Source organism: Mauremys reevesii, linkage group 5 (assembly GCF_016161935.1).
Source record: "Mauremys reevesii isolate NIE-2019 linkage group 5, ASM1616193v1, whole genome shotgun sequence".
NCBI lineage: Eukaryota > Metazoa > Chordata > Testudines > Geoemydidae > Mauremys > Mauremys reevesii.
In genome coordinates this window covers 102,122,146-102,130,405 of record NC_052627.1, presented here as the reverse complement: position 1 = coordinate 102,130,405, position 8,260 = coordinate 102,122,146, and the positions used below count along the sequence as shown (strand labels likewise).

The following is an 8,260-nucleotide window of genomic DNA, read 5'->3' as shown; positions in this document are numbered from 1 at the left end:
AGCTGTACTTGCCGGCTGATGACAGAAATAGGGTGCCCCAGGGCAGAAAGGGCGGGCAGCAGGGCGGCATTGGGCAGGAAGGGAGGGACGGAGGTCAGGACCAAGCGGACCCCAGGTCTTCCAAGGGCTCCAGGGGCACAAACACGCCCCACTGCCAAACCCGCCTCTACCGCTTCCTGCGCGCGGGCCTCCGCCAGGAAGAAGACCACGGCACCAGGAGGCAACGGACGCCGTGCTTCCTAGTCAAGGTGGGGGAGGGGGGCCGCTAGAGATGGTAGTGGGCGGCAGGCGGAGGAGTAGCGGCAGGCGGGGCCGCCGCCACCTGGGCATATGCCCTGGGGGCCGGGGAGGACACCTGCGGAGCTGGTGGACCACGGCAGCCCGCCATGGAGGGCCTGGTCTTTATAGCTGGGCTTCTTCCCACCCCGACCTTTCCGACCGGCTGGGGGCTCCTCGATCGGAAAGTGGCAGGTAAACCGCAGCGGCGGTCAAGGTAGAGGCTTGGGGATTGGACACGGGGTTTCGGGAGGAGGGGCGGGGAGCATCGCCCCGCCATAACGAGGCGGGAAGGGGACAAACAGCGAGGAGGGGAGGGAAGGAGCGACACCCCTCCCGCTAGGCTGCAGGCAGGGAGGAGGGTGCCAAAAGGGAAGGCTAAAGGGGCGTGGGGAGCAAGCAAGGACCCAGGGGCGGGAGGGTGGCAGGCCACCGACCCAGAGGGGGAATCAGCTCCTCTAGTTGCACTAGGGGACCAGGGGGCTAACAACATTGGGGGTGCAGTGAACAAGGGCAAACTCAAATGGGGAAGGGCACAGCGCATGGGAGGGCATGGGCGCACGAGGGAAGGGCCAATCAGGGCTGGGGATCACAGGGCCGGGGAAAATCAAACCAGGAACAGGGCAGTGGGACCACGGGGCTAGCTGCAGGGCTGGGGCAGGACAGTCAGGGCCACAGAGGAAATGGGCGGCAGACAAATGTGGCAAAGGAGAGGGGTCAGGCCAAGGGGTGGGGTGGGGGTGCGCCCACGGGCACTGCAAAAAGTCAATGCAGCTGGCTGCTGCTGCAGGCCCAAATGGTGGAGGTGGGCGTGGCAAGCCAGGTGAGCAGCTCAGTCCCAGAGGCAGGAGAATGAGGCAGATGGAAAAACGCCAGCGGGGGTGGTGGAGGGGGCAACGACGGTGGTGGGGGCGAAGGGGGACACAGATGGACCGGGGGCAGGCTCCACGCCACACCCCCAGTGTCCCAACAGACACAGTCCAAGCCCCCACCACAAGAGCACAGTCCGAAAAATACTCAGTCCTTAGGTGCCCCCTCCACGGTGGCCTTCAGAGTCTCTACGAGGTCCTCCAGCAGCAGCAGGCAGCACTCTCCTTCTCCTCGGGCTCCAGCAGCTCCAGCAGCTAACACAGCAGCTCCAGCAGCTCCAGGTGGTGGTCTGGTGGCTAGGCAGGAGGCAGAAGATGGTGGTGGTGGCTTCCTCAGCAACAAGGCCAGGAGCTGGGGTCCCTTACTCCCCTCCTCTGGGGAGCGGGCCAGCAGCCCCCCCCCCAAAGGGGCTGTGGGTGGAGCAACAGCAGCAACTGCGTGTGGGGGGGGAAATCTACTAGCCAGCCAGCAAGCAGACAGCAGAGAAAGGGGGTGGGTGGTGGTGTCTAGCCCAGCCAGGGGAGCAGCCGGAGCCAGAGCAGTAGCAGCAGTGAGGGCCCAGCAGGAACAGCAACAGCAGCAGCAGCCCTCTCCCTCCTACCCTCTACAGCAGAGGAGTAGATGGGAGGTCTTCTGGCCACTGGAGAAAGAGGTTTCTGTTCCCTGAGTGACCAGAGCAGGGGCTGCATTAGAGTAATCAGGAACCTGCTAGAACCAATTAAGGCAGACAGGCTGATTAGATCACCTTCAGCCAATCAAGGCAGGTTAATCAGGGCACCTGGGTTTAAAAGGGAGCTCACTCCAGTCAGGCAAGGAGGTGCCAGAGCAGAGGAAGTGTGTGTGAGGAGCTGGGAGCAAGAGGCACAAAGAGCTGAGAGTGAGAGGGTGTGCTGCTGGAGGACTAAGGAGTACAAGTGTTATCAGACACCAGGAGGAAAGTCCTGTGGTGAGGATAAAGAGGGTGTTGGGAGGAGGCCATGGGGAAGTAGCCCAGGGAGTTGTAGCTGTCATGCAGCTGTTACAAGAGGCACTATAGACAGCTGCAATCCACAGGGCCCTGGGCTGGAACCCGGAGTAGAGGGTGGGCCTGGGTTCCCCCCAAACCTCCCAACTCCTGATCAGACACAGGAGGAGTTGATCCAGATTGTGGGGAAGATCACTGAGGTGAGCAAATCTGCCAATAAGCGCAGGACCCACCAAGGTAGAGGAGGAACTTTGTCACAAGTGATTGTCTGATGTTCAAATTAGTCCCTTTGGGGGATGTTGATTATTCTCCCTCCAAATGTTTACTGTCTTGACAGTACCTTAAAAATAAGGCACAAAGAATTGTCAGAAAGGACTTAACCACTGTATTCTGAAACAGTACTGAATATGGTTTGTACTGGTCTGTACTTGCAGCTAAAACATGTTCAAGTCCCAGTTTAGCTGTGCTTGCCATTGGCCATGGTTGTTCACAATGGTGATTTTTTTCTAATGTAGACCATGCTTGTGAGTGTAAACTCAAGGAGTTTTCAGATTAACGTTATTCAGGAGGGTGGTAGATAGGCCTAAATGAGAAACAGAGAAATAACAAATTGCATTTTGTTGAACTCCTGAAAAAGGAGGAGAAGCATAGCTTTAACTAAAGAAGAAGATAGGGAATCAAAAAAAAAAAAAAGAAAACCGAGGTCTATTCCTGACATGTTGGTCTATGATCTTAGACAAGTCACTTAAGCCACATTGTTGAAGCATTTCCACGTCTGTAAAATTGGCGTAATAATACATAACTCACAGGAGTGTTGCAAGGTTTAATTCTTTGCCTAATTCATCTAATTCACTGCATGAGCATTTTGTGATCCTTTGATGGAAGGAGCTATAGAAGTACAATGTACTATTTTTAAGAGGCTTTTAAATGTTACAAACTGTATCTTTTGAAAATGTGAAACATTATCTGCTCCTGCCTGTTAAAGTAGGCTCATGTGAATAGCTCAAATTTTGCTCTGACATTGCCTGAATTGGTAATAAATTGTCCTCTGATTTTCCAATGAAATGATCAGATAGGATAGTCGGTATCCTTTCTGAAATGACAGGCAATGGCCCACAGGGGAACACTTTAGTTAAATTGGATAAATGATTTAGATCTTGTAATTTATACTCTTTTAGTCAATGACTTTTTTTTTAAAGGCAAAGGAGCATTACGCAGCAGAGAATGGCGCCACAGCAGTATTCCTACATGGCAAAATCCTGGGCTCTACTGCCGAGCACACGAGTTGACAAAGGGAACAATAGGAGGGAAGAGTTCTAAACTGAGCTCTCAACAGAGTGCTAGGTGAGCGACTGGCTAGTGCACTCTGAACACAAGAGGTAGTGGTCTATTAGGGCTATGGTTAGGCCTCCTGTTCCCTGAATTCAAGGGTACATGGTAGAAGGGGATACAAACATGTTCCTATAGCAGAGAAGTTCCTTCTAGTGTATTACACTCTAGTTCAGAGCACTCTAAAGCCCGTATAGCAAGATACTTTTTTTTCTTTTAAATCTAGAAAACTCAGTCTTAAAAAACTTGAACTAAAATAAACTTTTTTACTGTTTGATTCGGTAAGGTATTAAGTGGTGCCAAGTGCCTGCAATTCCCAGTATTTCTAATCTACATTTCCCTGCAGTTCTGGCACAGAAGTGTGAACAACAGTGCACATCAAAGTGACGCACTATAACTCACCTGCACAGACATCGTTGGCATGAACTAAAAAGTGTGGACAATCCTAAGGAAAATTCATATTTGTGACTCTGGAAGATAAGTTATAATTACAAATGCATTTGAGATAATTGTACTATTGCAAAATTTTTGAAAAATAAATTGGTTTATAAAGTACAAATGTTAACCCAAATATAAAAGGTATTGTCAGTAAAAAAAAAACCCACCTCTTTTAATGAAAGTGGATCAAGTCTTTGATCTGAAGAACAATAACTCATAAAAAGCAAACATTTTCCCATCTTCCTCCAGTGTTTGCTCAAGTAATTAATTAAGTTAACTGTCAAAGTCTGGAAATCTGGTTAACAACTCACATTTGTTGGAAACAATTAGCTCTTTAATGTAAAGTGAGTAGACAGACAGATTAAATATGCCTCAATCCTGGCCATGAGGGACCACCTCTAGGGACTTGTTTACACTAGGCCCTGCTCCACACTACAAACTTATCACAGTATAACTGTGTTGCTCAGGAAAATCCTCACCTCTGAGTGACGCAGTTACACCAACCTAATTCCCAATGTAGACAGCACTATGTCGACAGGAGAGGAGGGCTTCTCCCACCAACGTAGCTACTGCCTCTTTGGGATCTGGAGTACCTAGGCCAACAGGAGAAGCTCTCCCATCAGCAAAGGTAGCATCTTCACTAAGTGCTACAGTAGCACTCTTATTGTGGACAAGCCCAAGGAAAATGACCAATTGCTTCCAACATGTAACTTTAAATAGTGCAAATGAAGTGAAGTGCTGTACATGTGTTACTCCTTTTTGACCCAAGCAGTTAGCTAAAACAATCAGGGTCCTATGAGTTGTTTCAGTGTCACCTCTCATGGAGTTGGATTAACTATGCTGGAAGGAGAAGCTCTCAGGTTGGCATCATAGTGTCTTCACTGAAGCACTACATCACTGTAGCTTTTTACATAGACCTGCCCTGTTACACACACCAGTTTCAATGAAGTTTAACCCACTCCATAACAATAGTTTAACTACATGTGTAGACAGACACAAACTGTTTTCAGTGCTGTTTGACAACAGTGATTAAAACTTCCTTTGAGTAGGATTTAACTAGCAAGAGACTGCAGCCCAAGCTATGGGACCCTCCCACCTCACAGGGTCCTAGAGCCTGGGCTTCAGTTAAGCCCAGAAGACTATACAGCCATGGAACTGCCCTGTAGCCTGAGCCCCATGAGCCAATGCCAGCTGAAGGGTTGGTTTTTTTTTGATGTGTAGACATACCTTTAGAGGTAATACTAGGAACACAGAAGTGTTCTACTGGATAAGAATTGTTGTCCATCTAGTCCAGAATTCTGTCTCTGCCAGTGGCCAGTACCAACTGCTTCAAAGTAAGGTATAAGAAATCCTGCAGAAAAGCAGTCATAAAATAATCTCTCCACAGGAAAAGTATCTTTTTAACCCTAGTTTAATGTAGGCTTGTGCCTCAAAGCATGAGGATCTACATCCCTTCTAAAACTCTTCATTATTTGAATATTCTTGTTACCAATGTAAATATCTTTTAAAAAAAATCTTGGTAGGTTCTTAGCCTTAATGATAACTTGTGACAATCAGTTCCACTGGCTAATTGTACATTGTGTGACCTAGAACTGTACAGAGGAGACCCCTCCATATATATGCTGGGAAAACTAGGATTCAGATGGTGCCTCCCTTCCTCCCATCACATGGCCTTGGTGAAAAAAATAACTACAGGGAGGAGCCAGCCAAAGACTCCAGTCAAAAGTAACTGGTGGAGAAAAAGGCAAAGCAGGGAACTTCAGAAAACTTCCTGCTATTTTGAGTGTACATTCTCCTCTCCATGCTGATTGGCCAGTTGCTCCAATCCTCTCTCTGCTGCTCCTCACAGACTCTTAACCTTCTTCTTTCCTCCTTAGCCCTGTCTCTCCTCACTTCTCTTCTGGTCCATGTTCCCTTTCCCTTCACTATTCTTTCCATTTTGCTGTTCCCCATCTGGTACTGGCAAACCAACTAACCTGTGTGTGACCCATAACAATTTAACAAGATGCATTGCAATTGTAATCAAGACAATCCACTTCTGTGTGGGTATCAAATACATTGTTAATTAGGATAGCAATCCCCAACTTATTCACTCTGTGTGGCTAAGAAACCATGAATATTTGCTAAGTATATTTGTGTTTACCTGTATCTTGTTAGAAGTTTAACAATATAACCAAATTAGCTTGTAGATGCAAATTCCCTTTCATGTCTTAATTGCCTTATATTATGTATGCAATGGTGGTCATTAACCTTAAGATCAAAGATGTGAGACATTGTAGGAAACCAATAATATCTATGTTGTCTTCAGTTTACCTACTTGTTATAATGAATGACTGGCTGTTGTGTTATAGTGTAACTAGATTACCTGTGTAAGCATAGGAAACTGAATGTTAACTTCAAAGTGGAGGATCAGTGTGTGCTCAACAAAGAAGAGTTCTGAGTCACATGCTATGCTCAAAACACTTGACAGCCCACTTCACACTGTCAACCAATCCTTTTAGTAAACTAACTAAAGATTTCTTAATAAAAGAAAAGAGTGTTACTAATGGTTTTTTTTAATAAGGTTGGAAGGGACCTCAGGAGGTCATCTAGTCCAACCCCCTGCTCAAAGCAGGACCAGTCCCCAGATTTTTACCCCAGATTCCTAAATGGCCCCCTCAAGGATTGAACTCACAACCCTGGGCTTAGCAGGCTAATGCTCTAAACCACTGAGCTATCCCTCCCCCCTGTTAAGACAGGGGTCGGCAACCTCTGGCATGTGGCTCGCCAGGGTAAGCACCCTGGCTGGCCGTGCCAGTTTGTTTACCTGCTGCGTCATTGTTAGGGTGACCACGGCTCTCACTGGCCGTGGTTCGCCATCCCAGCCCAATGGGGGTGGCGGGAAGTGGCACGGGCGAGGGATGTGCTTGCTGCAGCTTCCCACCACCCCAATTGGCCTGGGATGGTGAACTGAGGCCAGTGGGAGCCGCGGTCGGCCGAACCTGATGACGGGGCAGGTAAACAAACTGGCCCAGCCAGCCAGAGTGCTTACCCTGGTGAAATAATTTTTCAGAAGATCTCAGTCCCATGGCTTAAACTTTCCCTGTTCAAAGTTCAGCACACTGGAGATGAAAGGATCTGGCCCAAGGTTTCACTTTTATAACTGATATTTGGGTAAAATCTGAAATATACATTGACCTGAGGGTAAGTGTCTGAACCTTTGGGATCAGTAAGAATCTCACATATGGTGAAATGGGTTTTCAATAACCTCTCATCATATTAGGCCTGTTTACCTAGAAGGGAGCCAAGGACTAGAATGCCTAAAGGGGATTGTGTTTGACTTCTTGTTAACCAGTGTGGCACTATAGAAGCTTTTTGTTACTGGCTTGGTAAATCTAATGATGGGGGGGAAAAGTACCAGTTTTGGGGATTGTCTGCCCTATTTCTTGCAGACTGCCCTGAATGTGGCATTCTCAGTGTAGGCCATCTAGCCATCCAGTCGGACCTCTCCAATTAAAAAAAAAAACCCCTCTCATAAATAAATAAATAAATAGTGGCACTAACATGACCTTTGCCACCATCACACTGTTCATGTTGCTTGGGTGTTATACCCCTTTCCTTGCATCTGCCTTGTCTATTTAGTTTCTAAACCTAGCACAAGGGGGCCCCATTCTTGGTTGGTCCTTAGGCACTACTGTAATCAATAATAATAATTTCCATATTATTCTGTATCCCATTTCTTATGTGTCCTAGCATTCTCTTTGCTTTTCTGACATCATTGCACATTGACCAGAGGTATCCATTGAGCTATCCACAGTGATATCCAGGTTCTATTCCTTGGTTATTACAGTTTATTCAGAAAGGTGCATGTTTAAATAAAATTATTCATAGATTCACAAGGGACCATGGTGATCATCTAGTCTGACCTCCTGTATTACACAGGTCACAGAACTGCCTCAAAATAATTCCTAGAGCATATCTTTTAGAAAAAAAAATTCTCTCCAATTTGCATTTTTGTTAACCTTCAATTACATCTGCTATCATGTTTCCCATTCACAGAAGTTACTTACATTCCTCTGAAGTTCCTCACAACTATAGTAGTTCAATTTTCATGCCCCTTCAATCCTTCCTCTATCAGATTAGGCTTTTAAAAATAATGCAAATTACTGTCAACGATGGTCAGTTTTGACTATATTGATTTAGCTAGGTAAAATATCCAACATTTAGGTTCCAATACTGCAATCTATTCCGATTTCATAAAGACCTTAGGCACATGTTTAACTGTGAGTTAACCACGTGCTTAAAGTTAAGCTTATGCATAAGTGCTTTGCTGAATTGGAGTCTAAAGCATTTCCTACATTGCTACATGCTTTCCTGTCAGATACCTGGTAAAATATAAACACT

At 46.7% G+C, this 8,260-nt stretch overlaps 1 long non-coding RNA gene across 1 annotated transcript; it reads left to right on the top strand.

Annotated features, from left to right (window-relative positions):
* Window positions 1-2,031: 2,031 nt before the first annotated feature.
* LOC120405595 lies at window positions 2,032-4,668 on the top strand. Its single transcript, XR_005598709.1, has 3 exons — window positions 2,032-2,092; window positions 3,310-3,454; window positions 3,786-4,668. It is a non-coding gene; the product is annotated as an uncharacterized LOC120405595 (long non-coding RNA).
* The last annotated feature ends 3,592 nt before the right edge of the window (window positions 4,669-8,260 follow it).